General features: G+C 42.5%; 1 protein-coding gene across 2 annotated transcripts in view; it reads right to left on the bottom strand.

Moving 5' to 3' along the window:
* The window catches only part of UNC13D (unc-13 homolog D), a 55,632-nt gene extending 40,448 nt beyond the window's left edge, over nucleotides 1–15,184 (bottom strand). For both annotated transcript variants that reach the window (XM_035104507.2, XM_035104510.2), the window contains exons 1-3: nucleotides 15,015–15,184; nucleotides 7,481–7,537; nucleotides 4,253–4,311 (exon numbers count right to left, since the gene is read on the bottom strand). The gene's annotated coding sequence lies outside the window, so the exon portion shown is untranslated. The remainder of the gene's footprint in view (nucleotides 1–4,252; nucleotides 4,312–7,480; nucleotides 7,538–15,014) is intronic.
* Between the last annotated feature and the right edge of the window lie 2,352 nt (nucleotides 15,185–17,536).

Below are 17,536 nucleotides of genomic sequence, written 5' to 3'. Positions count from 1 at the left end.
GATTAAATGACTTGGCATATACGGTAGCAGCGATACTTCCACTGAATTCAGCGTCAAATTTAGACTTGGCATGTTTCTAGTCCTCATCAACACCCCATTTTATTTTTTTAGCGTATTGTAAAAAAATATTTATGAACCACGCTTTGGGCAAAAATGGGCCCCCAAGACAACAATTAATTAAGCAATATAATTTATATACCGCTCTATGCACAAGGCACAGGTTGGTTTACAATGAGCAAATGTATATTTTATAAATCCATAAAACAACACAATAACAAATCACTAAAATAGTTACTAACAGCAGCACAGCAATCAGGTCTGTCCTCCTCCAAATACCTGCCTAAAAAGCTTTGTCTTCAGTAACCACCTAAAACTATAAAGAAATGGGGCCAGACATACCACAGTAGGGAGGGAGTTCCATACATGAGGAGCCACCACTGAAAAGGCCCTTTTCTTGGGGGGGGGGGGACAAATCATGTACCTCATCCTGAGGAGGAACCATCAGGAGGGCCTCATCTACTGATCTTAAAGCAGGAGCTGTTTAATATGGAAGACGGTGACTTAGATTTATAAACTTTTACCTCAAAACTTTAAAGCAGTAATATAACAAACATTAAAAAACCCCAGAAAAGTTGATTATATTTATAATAATCTGAAAGCCATGTGGTACCAAGAAGTTTTAATGGCTTTCTGAAAACTAAATGAAGATGAAGCTAGTCTTGTCTCGCCTTCCGAGTGAGGGAATTCCATAATGGGATGCTGCCCAAAGGACCTGTCCAATTTCCCCACAAGCCTAGCTTCTCTTGGAGATAGGACATACAATGGGGCCTATGAATCTGATCTTACATTACAGGCAGGTTCATATGGAGGAAGCAGTCTTTCAGATACCCTGGCCACAGAAAACTAAGGAACTTTGAGGTAACAAACAGCACCTTGCATTGTACCTAGAAACAAACTGAAAGCCAGAGTTGTTGGTGCAAGACCTGATACATTTTGGAAATCCAGCCTGGCAATTCCTCATATTTAATTAAATGAAAAATTAGTCTGCACCCTTTAAAATATGGCTTCAAATAATTTGTTTTTCCAAAAGCTTCTATTTGCTTTGGCAGCTCTGGCTATAAATGCCAGTGTGTTTTCCACTGCAGTTGCTGAGGTTACTTGCTGTCAACCAACCACAAATCCCATAGAGAAAATTAGTCATTCACATAGCCTGACATGCCACCTTCATGTGTTCCTGCTAGTGCAGTACTAGCAAATTTTAAAAGAGACCTTTATTGTTAAAATTTCAGAAGCAAAGTTCCAGGGCAATATCTTACATCACTCAAGTTGATGCAACCTTCCTCTCTTCCCCTGCAGCCCACGTGGCCCCCATTTTGTTCCAGGGGGTCCCCTAACACCATTTGTGTGAATGGACATCTGCTACAGAAACAGGATATAGGGATGCGGGTGGCACTGTGGTCTAAACCACTGAGCCTCTTGGGCTTGCCGATCAGAAGGTCGGAGGTTCGAATCCTCACAACAGAGTGAGCTCCCGTTGCTCCGTCCCAGCTCCTGCCAACCTAGCAGTTCGAAAGCACGCCAGTGGAAGTAGATAAACAGGTCCTGCTGCACCAGGAAGGTAAACAGAGTTTCCATGCACTCTGGTTTCCATCATGGTGTTCCGTGTGCCAGTAGCGGTTTAGTCATGCTGACCACATGACCCGGAAAGTTGTCTGTGGAGAAACGCAGGTTCCATCGGCCTGAAAGTAAGATGAGTGCCACAACCCCATAGTCGCCTTTGACACATAGCTGCCAAGTCTCCCGTTTTTCACGGGAAACCCCTGTATTTTGTTACCGTTCCCCCGCTGTTATCCCGAATTGATTATATCCCGTAAATATCCCATAAAGCTCCTGCCGTCGGCCATGTCCCGGCTCACGGCTGTCTGCGCATGTCTGGACATGCGCAGAAGCGATTTCTGGACATGCGCAGAAGCGATTTCTGGTGCCCAGACATGCAAACACGGGCAGCCTGGCACCGGAAGTCGCTTCTACGCATGTCTGGAAATGCGTAGAAGCGACTTCCGGCGCTGCGCCGCCCATGTCTGGGCACCGGAAATCAGGTAGCACTGACACTGGAAGTTGCTTCTACGCATGTCTGGACATGCGTAGAAGCAACTTCTGCTGCCGCGTAGAAGCGACTTCCGGTGCTGCACCACCGCTGATCCCGGATTTTTCAATCCAGGAGTTGGAAGGTATGAGACTTAACCATCCGGGGTCCTTTACCCTTTTTTTTTTTACCTCAACATAAACGGGATGCCAGACACCCTAATTTTAGCTATTACTTCCAAAAACAAAAAAGGTAGAAGAGGAACCTTGTCTAGGCAATACGCAGCAGCCAGAATAAAGCTAGGTCACTGAAATTCATAGCATTGTGTAATAGCTGTCTTTGTCCTAGCGTCTCTGTCCTGCTGTCCCTACCATTAGACGGAGTGGGGCAGCTTTGGAGGATGCTGCCTAACTGCCCAAATAGAAGTAAGATTGAACCATCACTCTGGCTGTCTTTGGGACATGGAATGGAGGGGCGCCATTTAGTCCTTTGCTTAAGGCAAAATATCTTGAGCCGGCCTTGTGTAGAAGCCTCCAGAAATCCTCTCACAGCTATGCAGTCATTATATGCTGAGGGTTCACAAAGCCCCACTCTACTGGGTTCTTTTACTTCCTCATCGCTCATGTCTTATGTTTTCGTTACTCAAATTATTCCCCTCCAGCAGTAGCTTGTTTAAATTGGGAGTTCCTTCAAACTATAAGTAGCAATGTTGGAGGAACTGCATTAGGAAACACTGGTGTTGAAAGAAGTTTCATTTCTTCTTTTGTCTCACAAGGAAAAAGGCTAGTCACTGAATACATGTATTAGGACAGTTTCCTCTCACACGAGCTAAGCTGCCAGTCTGAGAACTTGCTCTTCCACATCCAGCCGCAAACAACCACCTCTGGCACACGTTTCATAAACAGAATTGCAGAGACCACTGCATGTGCTAATTCTACCAATCAGAAAATCTTAATATAGCTGAAAGAAACAAACAAAAATCAATCCTACAAGTCACGAATTAGATTTGTCACATTTTTTTCCTGGCAAAGTTCCTGCACTTCATCACTTTTTGACAGACATTTAGGGTTGTATCCAATGAAGCCATCCCATTTGTGCAAGGACTTCCACTTGTGCAATGGAACTTCCTCTCGCTATCCCCCTATGCCCCCAAATCTATTTCTGTTGGCTCCCCAAACTCTCGGGAGCAAATAGGGGACAAGAAGAGTGGCAGTGACTTGTGTAAGGACACCCAGGGAATTTTATGGTTGAGTGGGGATTGATTGCCTATCCTAGTCTTATACTCTAACCTGGGGATGTTGCTAGGTGACAGCTCCCCTCATCCTTGACTTTTGGCGATACGAGCTATGCCTGATGGGAATTGGAACCCAACAATACTTGGAGGGTCTCGTGTTCCCCATCCCTGTTCTAAACAACCCACATATCACTGGTTCTCAATGGGGGAAACTTTTAATTTAGTAGGAAAAGTACTTTCTGTCATGTTATTACAGTTAAGAGAAAAGTTGTGTCATTCAACAGTTGCATAACAGGCAGTGATTCAAGATACTGAAGGGCTGATAAGAAAACAAAAAGTGTCTATATTCCTTACACACACACACACACACACACAAACAGTCACCCAGGTGTTAAATTCCACAGCAGCAGCAACCTTCTCTCTGGAAAACCACATTTGCTCGTTGGTGCTAAGAGCCACAGTCTTGTGCGAAATGTGGCAATATTGTAAGTTACTGCTCTCTCAAATAACAACCACAGCCTCTAAATATTTTACTATGACAAAAGAAACTCAAGTTCAGCCAATTTTGGAGTTCCGAATCTGCTTTCGCAGTAACATTCATCCTAAATGTTGTAAATGAAGCAACAGAGAAAGCAAACTGTACTTAAAACAGGGCTAAAAGTTGGATCCTATGCAACTCAGAAACAAGTCCCACTGAGTTCAACAGGGCTTACTCCCAGATAAGTGTGAAGGACTGCAACTGCGCAGTACAATCTTATACATGTCTTCTACTCATTAGCAGGTCCCAAGATTTTGTCCCTGGTGTCTCAAGGTTTGGCAGGAAAAGATGCCGACCTAAAACCCTGGAGAGTCACTGCCTGTCAGTGTAGATAATACTGAACTGGATTGACCAATGGTCTGTCTTAGTATAAGGCAGCTTAATATGTGCTTACCTCTTGTGTTGGTTGTCTTGTAGTTCTGCCCTTCCTTTGATTTTATTGTGAATTGCGACCTAGAAAATAAATGAACAGAATTTTACACACAAAGACAAAAGGGGGTTTCAATGCGGTTCACTCCTTCTTTTAAGCCTGGTCTGGGGAAAGTTTGGTCAAACGATTATTGTGCAAAACTGTAGTATTTCATTAACACTTCACTCTGGGGAAAACCTAATTTGCAGCGTGATGAAACTGAAAACTGTAATCACTCAGTTTCATAAACTTGTTGTAACAGCACATCTGTACTTGAGATTGTAAAAAATTGTATAACAACATAGTGAGAGACCACATACCTATATAGCACTATACTCCCTCCTTACTGGCAGCAGCCTCCAACTTAATGAAAACTATATTCTTAATCATCACCACCAATTACCACATTTATATCCCACCATTCCTATAAGGCGTGCATTTGAACCAATAAGACTTGTAAGTGTCTAGCTTTGGACGGATCGTGTCTATATAGCAAACTGAGAGTAAGAGCAAAATAATGACTAATAGATATCCACAACTTGGGTGATATTAATATTGGCTGAACTGTGTCTGTATATATATATATTTTTCTTTGCAAAGAAACAGAGCTATGTTGCGTCTGCATGTAACTGCATGTTGAAATTGAGGCAAGCTAGAAGCTGCTAACTATTTGGCAATTCCACTTAAGTGAGGACTACATATTTCAATAGGGACCCAGGTGGCTCTGTGGGTTAAACCACTGAGCCTAGGGCTTGCTGATCAGCAGGTCGGCGGTTCGAATCCCTGTGACGGGCTGAGCTCCCGTTGCTTGGTCCCAGCTCCTGCCAACCTAGCAGTTCGAAAGCACGTCAAAATGCAAGTAGATAAATAGGAACCGACCGCTACAGCGGGAAGGTAAACGGCGTTTCCATGTGCTGCTCTGGTTTGCCAGAAGCGGCTTTGTCATGCTGGCCACATGACCTGGAAGCTATACGCCGGCTCCCTCGGCCAATAATGCGAGATGAGCGCGCAACCCCAGAGTCGGTCACGACTGAACCTAATGGTCAGGGGTCCCTTTACCTTTACCTTACATATTTCAATAACCTAGTAGTTACTCCTATGCTGAAACAATTCAGTGTAATACTGAAATGAATATGTGCACTCACAGTGGTGTTTATAAAGAGATGAGAGGATGGTGACCAAGGTCTTTACTTACGTCAATCACCTACAAATCATCCTAGACCAATGAGATTTTCCACTGGGTAGTTTTTGAGTTAATGTAACTGAAATTACTGTTCCCAATAAAGGACAGTTTGAACTAGACACTTGTCCTTCCGAAGTTCACAGAAATCAAGTAGTTTCCCAATGACAATGAACACATTTCTTTCTTGAGAACACTGTGTGCAGAGTCTTTTTTGTGTATGCACCTAGGAAACGCTGGAGACATCATTTCTACGCTGTTTTCTGGCTGGAATTAAATAATACCTTATTCTTACTGTGCACTTGAATGCAATGAGCACACAGGAAAGAGTGGGCACCAACCTTCCACTTCATCTAGTAGAGAGAGACACATGGTGGGCTTCTTCCTTTGTTGACCCCCTTGTCAACAAGAAGATAGGAAATGAGAATCTCTTGACTGCCCGTTTTCATTTACAAAGAAAACAGAGCTGGCAAAGAATCACCAATTGAAGTGGGTGCACTGTCATGGACAGAGTGATGCAAGTTTGTAGGTGAGTTGGCTTGTATGACAGGAGTGTGGGACAACTTTAGGGTCCATTGGTGGGTTTAAAATTTATGGCGCGAGAGAGCCGACTCACGGTCTGTTAATATATAAAGTATAACTAAATCATAAAGTAATCCTAAGTATGCACCCATGTTCTTGCATAAGAAGTGCTTTATTGAATCAGAATGATGGTCTTTCTAGTCCTGCATTCTTTGCAAGAATCTCACCAGGCACTATAATCCATCTTCTGCTTACCACTGTTAAGATTAAAAGTAAAATAATCTTTAGCATTTGCAGCCCATGGACCCTGCAAGTGGGGAGGAGAGGAAAGAAGCCCCACTCTCCCACAAGGTGATCAGGCTAAACAAAAAATAAAATAAATCACCCTCCTGTTGTAATCATGGCTAATTGGTGTTCTATAATTTTTTACTTTGCTCTGTTACCAGTTCTTAGATGCTTCTTTTTATTCAAGATGTAGAATTGCACCTGAAAAGCAGGCAACATTCACCACAACCTGACCCCTTTGAGCCCATTCCTCAACCTTACAGCACACTTCCAGGGGCCTCTTTATACCCCAGACAACATGGCCCTCCTCTGACGCAGCTGTTGTCAGTGCTGTGGTAGGAAGTCTGCCAACAGAAATGCAGAGCAGAATGCTTAAAGTGTGACTGATGGACACATATCTGAAAAACAGAGCATGTTCCACTATGATATCTAAGAACTGTATTTGTTGGGAAAAGGCCTGCAAGGCAGGGAGAAGATCTTCCAGGACTCACAACCGAGATGGTCTATATGCACTGCCATTCCTTCCCCTCCTGTCACCAGAAGCAAGAGTGACAGCTGAAGCTTCCTATAATGTACTCCAGTCCTGATATTCCTTGGAGATGGGAAAATTGCTACTGACTGCGGACACATCGACTCTCCACATATCCTAGAATAGAACCACCCTGTGGAACACCCTCCCATCAGATGTCAAAGAAATAAACAACTATCTGACTTTTAGAAGACATCTGAAGGCAGCCCTGTTTAGGGAAGTTTTTAATGTTTGATGTTTTATCGTGTTTTTAATATTCTGTTTGGAGCCACCCAAAGTGGCCTGGGAAACCCAGCCAGATGGGTGGGGTATAAATTATTATTATTATTACTATTACTACCGGTACTACTACTATAATAGTCTGAGTCCTCTCCTGCCAGCCCCATAACATACTAAAACTCCAAGCGAATTCCTTGTACAAAGACAAACTAACCTTATAACTAGCAATTAATATAACAAAGCAATTAATATTTAATATTTCTTTTATCCTTTTGGCACAGTTCCCATCAACTGTCACTACTCTGTTCATAGACCAATATTTACTCCGAATGACCATCCCTGAAGAACAACTGGTGGGGTTTCAAACCTTGCAAATAAGGATGATGATAATTCCAGCACAAGATAGTCATTTCACCTATTCTTTATTAGTTCAACTGCAAAACAACCCTTTCCAATATAAATAGAATTGAATACTTACCACCACCCATAACTGGCTCTCGCACACAGTCTTGAATGAACCAGAGGTACAAAAGTCCTGAAAAGCAGTCAATGAAACAGGGATGAGGTAGGAAAATACAGCATCTGCTACCACCCAAGGAGTACTCTTCTCACAGTCAGTTACCAAGGGGCCACATTGCTGAGAATATTAGTCAAGGTCCAGGCCAGACAAACCATACAGAAGACAGCAGCGGACCAGCCACCAAATCTTTACAAAGCAAGTTCACACAGGAAAGAGCATTCAACCTTTCCCCTGCTCGTGTTTCTCCTCAGAAACTGTTTCCTTCTGGGTTTTTTTTTTCCTTTTTTCTTTCTTCCAGTGGGGCTCCAAGACCAGAAGCCTCGAACACACAAGCTGAAGGTTTTTTAGGAATGTAAGATTTCCCAGACTAGATCAGTCAACTGGTTTAACTTGTTTCGTCTGACCAGCAACGCTTGCTTCAATTGCAGCTACAATGCTGGACAGCTTGCTGTTTGTCCATGATGATCAATTGCTAGGGACAAAGAATGCCTGCCTTGTCTTCCTTCCCTGGAAGCTATTGGTAAAAATCCCAGCAGCATTCACAGGGAGGATGTTGAGTCTTAGGTCCCATCGGCACATTTAAAACAGTATCATACCGCTTTAAACAGACATGGCTTCCCTCAAAGAATCCTGGCAGCTGCAGTTTGTTAAAGGCCTCAATAGTTGGTCGGAGGCCCCTGTTCCCCTCACAGAGTTACAATCTCCAGAATTCCTTGGGACTGGCTGTTCAGCCACTCTGAGAATTGTAGCTCCGTGAGGGGAATAGGGGTCTCCTCACAACTTTCTGCACCCTTAACAAACTACAGCTCCCGGGATCCTTTGAGGGGAACCATGACTGTTTAAAGTGGCCCGATACTGTTTAAAATGTAAAATGCAAAGGCGGTCCTTAAATCAGATTTTGCACTGAAGGGCAAATATAAAATCGACATTCCCTGGACTGTACAATTTGAAAACGACTCGCGTTCTCTATTCCACACAATCCCCACATGTACACAGCCCAGCATCTGAAGCCGACTACACCACTCAGATAGGAAAATATCTTCTCCTCATACTGGGTCTTTGCCTTTAACAGCTACTGGGCCGGCAAAGTCCACAGCTGTAGCTTATCCATGACTGCATCAATATAATTCCTGCCTTAAAAAGCTGCCTGGTCATATATATGTGCCTATATTTCACTGAAATCAACATACTGTACTAACTTTTCACATAAGATTCTAAGTTGGCAGAGCTAGTTGGGTGAACACCGCCCAATGAACCTAAGTTAGGCATGTTCATTCATTTCAGTAGGTCTAGTCTGAGTAGCATTAGCATTAAATACCACCCATTATGCCAGGGTATCAGTGCCCCAGTACTGGTGATTGATTCTGCATACCAGCTGTTTCAGTTAATAGTGAACTCTCAGACCTGTGTTCCCCTTATTTCCTCCAGAGACAAAGGAAAAGAAGAGACAGTGGGCTGCCAAGGGTACTGCAAAGCAGTGGAAACACCTGCTTAGATTACCATGTTTTAAATAGATGTTTTTATTTTCTGATTTTGTTTTTGTTTTATTGTTTTTGTTAACCACCCTGAGGTTTTTTTTTTCTTCCGGTCAAGCTATGTATAATTTTTATGGGGAAAAACAAATAAATACGATATGTGGTAGACCAAAACTTATTCTGGGGTTCAGGAACACAGAATCCTTATCTTTTAAACTTTTCTGACTCGAGCTGTGTTTGGAAGGTTCATGCAAGGAAGGAATGAGGAACCAACTTCAGCGCAGTGTTGCCTTCTAGCTGTTCAGAGTATTATTTCAAAGGGTCAAGGCGGGAAAGGAAGAGGCAGCTTCAAATAGGGAAGTTTACTTTGCTTCGCAGCCCAACAAGAAGGCGGAACATTCTTTTGTCTCTTTTAAAATAGAGTATGCAGGAAATAGAGCTCCCATTCCAAATTCCAAATCAAGTATCCAAGAGCAGGGGGAGTGTTTATCATAGCTGTCAAGTTCTCCCCTTTTTAAAGGAAATTCCCTTATGCCTAATAGGCTTCCTCGTGAGAAAAGGGAAAACTTGACAGCTATGGTCTTTATGGCCAACAGAACATAATAATCACCATTACTGCTGCAGAGTTAGATCAGCAGCTCTAATAGAAAGCTGCAGAGTTCCTGTGCCCGTTCTCCTATTGCATCACCTTTTGTTTCAACAAGCATGTCTTTCTTGTCAAGGATGCAGAACGTAACTGGAAAGCAGGTTTGCTGAAGATTCAGAATGAAAGCAAAAGAGATCTGGATGAACAGGGCATCTCTTCTGGTCCTTAACACACTCATTCTAACCCTATCACCGTGTGTCTTATGTTCCATCTCTCTCTCTTTCACTTCTTCATTCCCTTAAAGACACACACACACAAGAAATTCCATGGAACTAACAAAATAACGTAACCAACAAATGGGGTCATTTTATATTATCGCTATTGCAATTGGTGCAGTCAAGCTGCACAATTTTAAGGGGTATAGACAAGTCTTTTTAAAAGGTAACGGAAGGTGCTTCAGCAAGCACATGCCTTGAAATGCAGCAAGTTTTTTCAAGTATTTGTTACCACACGTAGGGTGGATCTAGACACAGGGGGAGGGGAATGCTATAAATAAGTCAGAAATTAGATTGTTACGGCGAAAGAAAAATTCTCTATGGAAAATTGTGTTTTAAAATTTCCTGCTCTCTGGTACCATCTGGTGTTGCATGTTTATAGAGCATTCAAATCACTGTTTCTTTACTAATGTAGCTGAGTCTCTAGAACAGGCTTCCTCAACCTCGGCCCTCCTGATGTTTTTGGCCTACAACTCCCATGATCCTTAGCTAGCAGGACCAGTGGTCAGGGATGATGGGAATTGTAGTCTCAAAACATAAGGAGGGTCGAGGTTGAGGAAGCCTGCTCTAGAATGCCTGTCGTCACAGAGTTATTTTGATGGCAGACTATCATGGTAAGTCATATAATAAATAAAGCCTGCAAATTGCATCAGAATTAAATTATGAAATTTTGTTCCTATACAAATATTATTAATATTATTATTATAATTAAGATCACAGGGTGGTTTTCAATATTAAAACAAAAAAGTACATCTCATAATAACAAAAACAATAACCCCACAGTTTAAAAGGCCAAAGGCCTGAGATAATATATAGATTAAGGCTACAATCCCATGCATAATTAACCTGGAAGAAAGCTCCACTGAACATACTGAGACTTAACTCTTAATAAATATGCATTGGATTGTCCTGTTAGTATTCACTTAATTCTGATTTCAAAAGGATTAGTGTTTATAGTCTTAACGGTGTTTTTCTTAAGACAAGTAAAAGCATGTTATAAACATAAATTACTAACTGTAGTTACTGATAGAGTGGAGAGATCATGATGTGTACAATATCAGGAATACATTTTTCATGAGCAACTCTTCCCCCACCTCCAATCGTCTCCTATATATCCCATGTTCAGAGGCCTCAAGCTATACCTCCAGTGGTATTTGGAGGTTTACCCATTGAGTTAAAAATAGCCAAATCAATATTCTCATACACTGGAAGACATACCACAAGGGTGCATGAAAAAGGGCTGTTCCACAATATTCTATGGAGCTGTAGCAGCATCCCATAATTTATTTCAAGGAGACATGGCACACCTGCAAATTCTAACTCAGCTCTACACAAATAGCACATGATGATCACTGAATGCATAAGTTATCTCTTTTACACCTTTAGACCATTGGACTTCACTCCTAAGTACACTTACTAAGGAATAAACCTCATGCACAGTGGGACTTGCTTCCAAGTAAACGTGCACAGGGTCACTCTCTAAGCCACACGCCCACATTCATCATAACCAAAATGATTAACAGTGGTAAAAGGTGGGTGTGTGGGAAGGGGTCCCTCTGAAAGCATTTTCATGATAAAATCACTAGAATTCTTTAATAGTGACCAAGTACACAAGGTGCACATAGTAGTCAAGTTCAGATCAGTTGATGCATTTCATGAGTGTGTGATCTTATCTGTGTGGCACAAAAAATAGATCTATTATCACAAACATTGCAAGACAAAGTCTCTTTCAATATTGAAATCCTCAGAAACTTCCAAGCTACTATAAGACGTCCTAAGATGCACCCACATCAACACTTACCTAGTTTGTTTTCATTTTGCTCTTTACACAGCAGTGCTCCACCCGGCTACTGCCCTGTCTGATATGCCAAACTGAACTTTGCCGCCAGCTGTTCTATTCCTTGAAGGATTCTGTTCCCTCAATAGTAATAGCACCCTGCAGATCATACAATCCCATGCCGCCTCAGAGCAGAAACGTAAATCAGTTTCTTATTGCATTATCCATTGATTATAGTCAAGCAGACAATAACCCCGTCATTGTTGACAGGAAGTATGCACTTAGGGCCTTTAACAACAGGCAGCTGGTAAGGCCAGAGTAAGGTCTTGCTCTGGTCTAATTGGCTGCACTGGCCCCCAAAAATGAATTAATACAAATCGCTCTATTTGTTTTTGGTCTTCCATGGAGTCCTAATAAGCAGAATGGTAGAAAAGCCTGTGTTGTGAGCTCAGCGTGACTGTTGTTCAAACCATTCGGGTCTGGCTGGCTTCCAGTATATATTCAATCTCTTTGGGGGAGACAGAGAATTTTGCAAGTCACCCTTCCAAGTTAAAAAACAAGACCCTGTGAAAGGAGAAACCTTTTGGCTGCAATCTCATGATCAAAACCAAGCAGGTGCTTGTTTACTTAGCACCAAGAATATACAGGAGTGGTCCTTGATTTCACTGTGTGAATACCCTTTAGTTTTTTACACACAGAGAGAGGAACATACTTATTTCCCATCAGGTGGCTCATTTGTACTATAGCCACATCAGGTCCTTGTTCTACTTCGGAAAGGTGATGCCTCTTCTTGTAGAGTACAGAAAGTGATAGCATGAACTGCCAACAAAGAAAACTGTGTTCTACCTGGTAAATAGTATCGGACTCTGAATAGCAAGTAAAACCCAGATTGTTTCTGGGCACCGTAGTTTGTTATGGGTTGCTGGGAACTGTAACTGTGAGAGGTAAACCACAGTGCCCAAAATTACAGTATTTACCCGAATCTAAGGTTCACCTTTTTTTGGCCAAATTACATTGTGAAAATTAAGGTGTGCATTAGATTCGATGACACATTTACATTCGCCAGCAAATACCTTTTTTTTTTTGTTTCAAGGTTCTGAACGTTGGTTTCAAGGTTCTGAATGGTGCATAAGACTTGAGTAAATACTGCATTTGAAGGAAATAACGATCTCCTAGTTGACATGGATGCCATTGAATGCGCATGCGTACTCCGTGCACTTCCCTCTCTCCCACGCCTTCCCCCCCCCCCCAGGGCACTGGCAACCCATGCTACGTCACTGTCTGGGTGTACAATCTTGGGCATCTCCAGTTAAAAAGGATCTGGTAACTGGTGACAGGAAGGACTCTCATTTTTAAAACCATGCAGAGCTACTGCCTGTCAGAAGTAGAGTAACCAATAGTGAGCTAGATGGATAAACAGCTTGATCTTTAGACATTTAACACAGATGATAACGCTCCTCTCCATGCCATGAGAAACCTCACCTGCTGATTTCTGCACATCTAGTGTATATTGGCACAAGAGCAGATCAGACAAAGAACATTAGAAAAGCCTGCTGGATCAGGCTGGCATCCTGTTCTCAAGTGGCCACTCAAGATACCTGCTGGAAACCCGCAACCAGAACCAGAGCACATGACCACTCTCCCCACCTGCAGTTTCCAGCAACAGGTACTCAGAAGTATTACTGCCACGGACCGTGAAGGTAGAGAATACAGTAGTCATAATGCCTAGTAGCCATTGATAGCTTTATTCCCCAGAAATTTGTCAAATCCTCTTTTAAAGTCACCCAAGTGATTGTGGCCATCAATGTGGAGTGAGTTCCACAGTTTAACTATGCACAGGCTAGTTTTCTGGACCACTGGCAAACATATATATGAGAGCTGTGGTTTTTATTCATGATTTGAAGGGCTAATGATGTGACCTTTAGACTACTTCTCAAACAGCAGCCTGACACACACATTTTCAAGAAGGGTTCTTTGTCTTTCTACCTGTAAGGAAGCTGTTATAGGCACAAAGCCTCTGTCAGGAAATATAAAGATGTCAACTGTAATGACAGTGGCCCTTGGGTATAACCCGGTTTTGTAGAAAAACACTAGCCAAGAAGAAATGTCACATTGAAGAGAAAAAATAATAGAGTCTGTAAATACGCGGTCTCTGTGTGTAACAATCAGACATTCCTAACTCAACACTTCAATATGAAGAATTAACAGTCACACCAGAACCTGAACTATTTACTAGGCCATGTCTAACAAATAGTAGCAGAAAGAAGGCTGGTTTGTACAAAAGTGGGTGTATTATATTTTTCAAGGTTTGGATTGGTGAAATCCACTAGACAGATCATTTAGTTGAGCAAATAATTGTACTTGGGGTATTCCATAACCACCAACTCCACCTAAAATTTGAAAAGAACCATTGAATTGTAAAGTTGGAAGAGACCCCAAGGGTCATCTAGTCCAACCCCCTGCAATGCAGGAATCTCAACTAAAGCATCCATGACAGAGGGCCATCCAACCTCTGCTTAGAAACCTTCAAGGAACAAGAATCCACCACCTCCCAAAGGAGACAGTTCAACTGTTGAACAGCTCTTACTGTCAGAAAGTTCTTCTGTGATGTTTAGTCTGAATCTCCTTTCTTGTAACTTGAATGCACTGGTTTAGGTCCTACCCTCCAGAGCAGAAAAAAAACAAGGTTGTTCCATCTTCCATGTGACAGCCCTTGAGATATCTGAAGATGGCTATCATATTTCGTCTGAGTCTCCTCATTTCCAGGCTAAACATACGCAACTTCCTCAGCCGTAAGGCTTGGTATTCAGACCCTTTAACATCATGGTCACCCTCATCTGCAACTTTGGGCCGGGTGCCTAGGACAAAGATTTGACCAGTAAAAACTCAGTAACTGTCCATTAAGGTACTCATCCGCAAAACAAATTCTGTAATGAGCCTGTTTTGCAGCACTCTAGCCTGAATTGCACAGCTAATTTCTGCTGACTAGATCTCTATAAAATGGCATCTTGTTGCTAAATTGCTAGCAAAATAAGATAGCAAATAGCAAAACTTGGAGTTCCATGAAAGGCCGGTAGGTTGTAATTAATTTATCATAATATTATTACTAAAATAATATTTTCTACCTCAGGCAGTTATTTGGGGTGCCATTGCTAGTGAAACTCTTACAGCACAATCTGAAATACAACCCTCAAGCCGAAGCTTGCCCCACCCTGCTCTGCCTTGAATTCTTTCCTGCAAGTAGCATTTTCCCTCCTAACATCTCTCAGACTTATCAATGCATTCCTTGGTTGGGAGAGAGCTCACCGGCAAATGCCGAACCAGATAAAGACCAGGTGGGTGGGCTTGCAACAGTGCTACGGGGAGGCCATTAACTCACCTCGGTCAGCACACAGATTCTTCTGCCAGGTGTGCCTTTGCTTCTCATGCAGGAAACTGCTTTAAGAGCTGACACACTGAACTGACTCATTGCATTGTAAACCAATGGGCAAGACAGCACTGGGCAGGAACGCAGGCAGCAGTACAGCGCTGATAAATCCCCGGAGGTTGTTGATGGAGTGGACACAGCATTATGTAGCTGTAGCAGCAGCAGCAGGCACCCACTAGACCAGGTGGGGCTGCTAGGAGGTCATGGGGGGGCGTGGTCTGTGAGTGGTCATAGGTGTGGTGTGACCAAGTTGTTCTGGTTTTCTCCCCATCCCCTTCCATTGCAAAGCTACCGTGGGAGCTTATGCATTGCAATTTTACAAACAGCACCTAACCAAACTAAAAGTGTATTACTTTGGTTCAGAAGAGTTCTCTGCTGTCCCAATTTTGAGTGTGCGCTCATGCCAACAAAGCTGTATATTAATCAGGAGTAAACCCCACTGAATTCCCTGATAAGTAGGAACAGGATTGCAACCTGAATTTGTTGACCTTAAAGGTGCCACACAGGACTGTAAACAAAGAACCCCTTAATTTTTCTCTGAACTATGAGAAACCATTATTCCCCTGCCATGGTTGTAGCCAGGGGGTGGCTGTTGGGGGTGGGCAGGAATTTTGTTGGGTGTGTGTGTGGCAGAATCGAGCTATCTGTGATACAATTGGTCAGTTAATTATTTTTATTTATTTACTTGATGGGGGGGTAGCTACCCCCCCCCCACACACACCCCTGGCTATGCCCATATCCCCTGCTTATCTACTTCTGTATCTTTTTTTCCAGAATGTGGAATAAGGTGGAGGGAATTTAAGTGAATTAGACCAGGGTTAAAATTGGCCATGAAACTCAGTGTGTGACCTTGGCCCAGTTGCTGTCTCTCACAGGGTTACTTTGAGGATAACATGGGGAAAGAGGAGACCCATGAATGTCACCCTCAGCCTCTTGGGAGGAAAGGTGGAATGGATATAAATGTAATACTGATAAACAAACAAAATAAATGTCCCCCTCTAGCTTGCCTGCTCCTTCTTTTGAAATGGTGGAGAGGGGGCTAGCTTGGAAACACAGAATCATAGAATTGGAGAGTTCGAAGGGACCCAAACCCCCTGCAATGCAGGAATCTCAGCTAGAGCATCCATGACAGGTAGCCATCCAACCTCTGCTTAAAAACCTCCAAGGAAGTAAAGTCTACCACAGACTTGTGTGAGTCTGTCCCATTGTCGAACAGCTCTTAGTAAAAAAAGGGGGAAAGAATATGGGGCACACATTAAGGATATTCAGGTCTACAAACATTGGTCTTTACATGTAAATCTGTGGCAAGTCCAGTGTGTGGCTGTCTGCTAAGAAAAGCTAGTCTCTGTGGGGTGTATGGGCAGGATGCGATTGATACATAAAGATGCTGCACAACGAGTTCTCGTCTGACCCATCTTCTGCACCGCCATACTTTTCTGAATTGCATTTTAAGTTTGTCTGTTCCAGCAAAAACAACAAAAACAGTACAGTACTAGCACCTTAAAGACTAACAAATTCATTATGGCATAAGCTCTTGGAGGCTAAAGCCCACTTTGTCATATGCATCATTCTCAGTAATCTCTGAAATCTTACAGAATAATATTTACTTGTCTCTGAAGTGCTTCTTGACTATGTTTCATTTCATGGCCGGTTGGCTAGCCCTTTAAATGAAAGAATACAAGATTAATGTTCTCAGCACCACACGATGAGCCAGTGACAGAAAGGAGGATTTTTATGTTAAGTCTCCAGATCTTCTGGTGCACTTATTTTTTAAAGGTATGCAAATAGGGAGGCTCTTGGCAATTGGCTATACAGTACTGAGAAGGGAAATGTGCAGGAAGTATTCTACCCAATCAGGGTGTGATGCAGACTAAGGGCTTGACTATTAGCACTACCAACTCCTCCTAGCAAACCTTAGCACAGGATATAGGATTAGGCCTAAAGGATATAAGCCTCAAAATAAATAGTGTGAGCATGCACAGAGTGCACCTGCCTCACCACTAAGGAACTTCCGTCCGTAATTTAATAAGGCGATTCCACAAGCAACCTTTATATACGTAATATATATTGCATGATCGCCACGGTAGAATTTCCTGCTGAATATCCTATCTGGTCCAGCACCCTGTTCTCACAGTAGACCACCACACAGCATGTTTGAATGCAAAACTCTATACTTCTCTCAAATCTAGAGACACACCCGGAAACCTTATTGTCCCAACAACACGCAGTGTTGAAGGTTGCAACACGCACAGAAACCACCCACCATTTCTCCTCCCATTCACATAAATGAAAGCAAATTATTTAAGAATGGATATTAATGAAATATACTTACACACACTGTTCACCTTAACAATTAGTCTTCATTTAAAAAGCTGCTCAAACCAGCAACCATACCCTTCAGGTGAACTACGAAAAATGTGCTTTGAGGCATAGCTTTCAAGAAAGCAGCTCTGAGCATGCTCAGACTGTTCTTC

Source organism: Zootoca vivipara, chromosome 2 (assembly GCF_963506605.1).
Source record: "Zootoca vivipara chromosome 2, rZooViv1.1, whole genome shotgun sequence".
NCBI lineage: Eukaryota > Metazoa > Chordata > Lepidosauria > Squamata > Lacertidae > Zootoca > Zootoca vivipara.
Note: the sequence above shows the minus strand (reverse complement) of the source record. Positions and strands in the feature narration are given on the sequence as shown.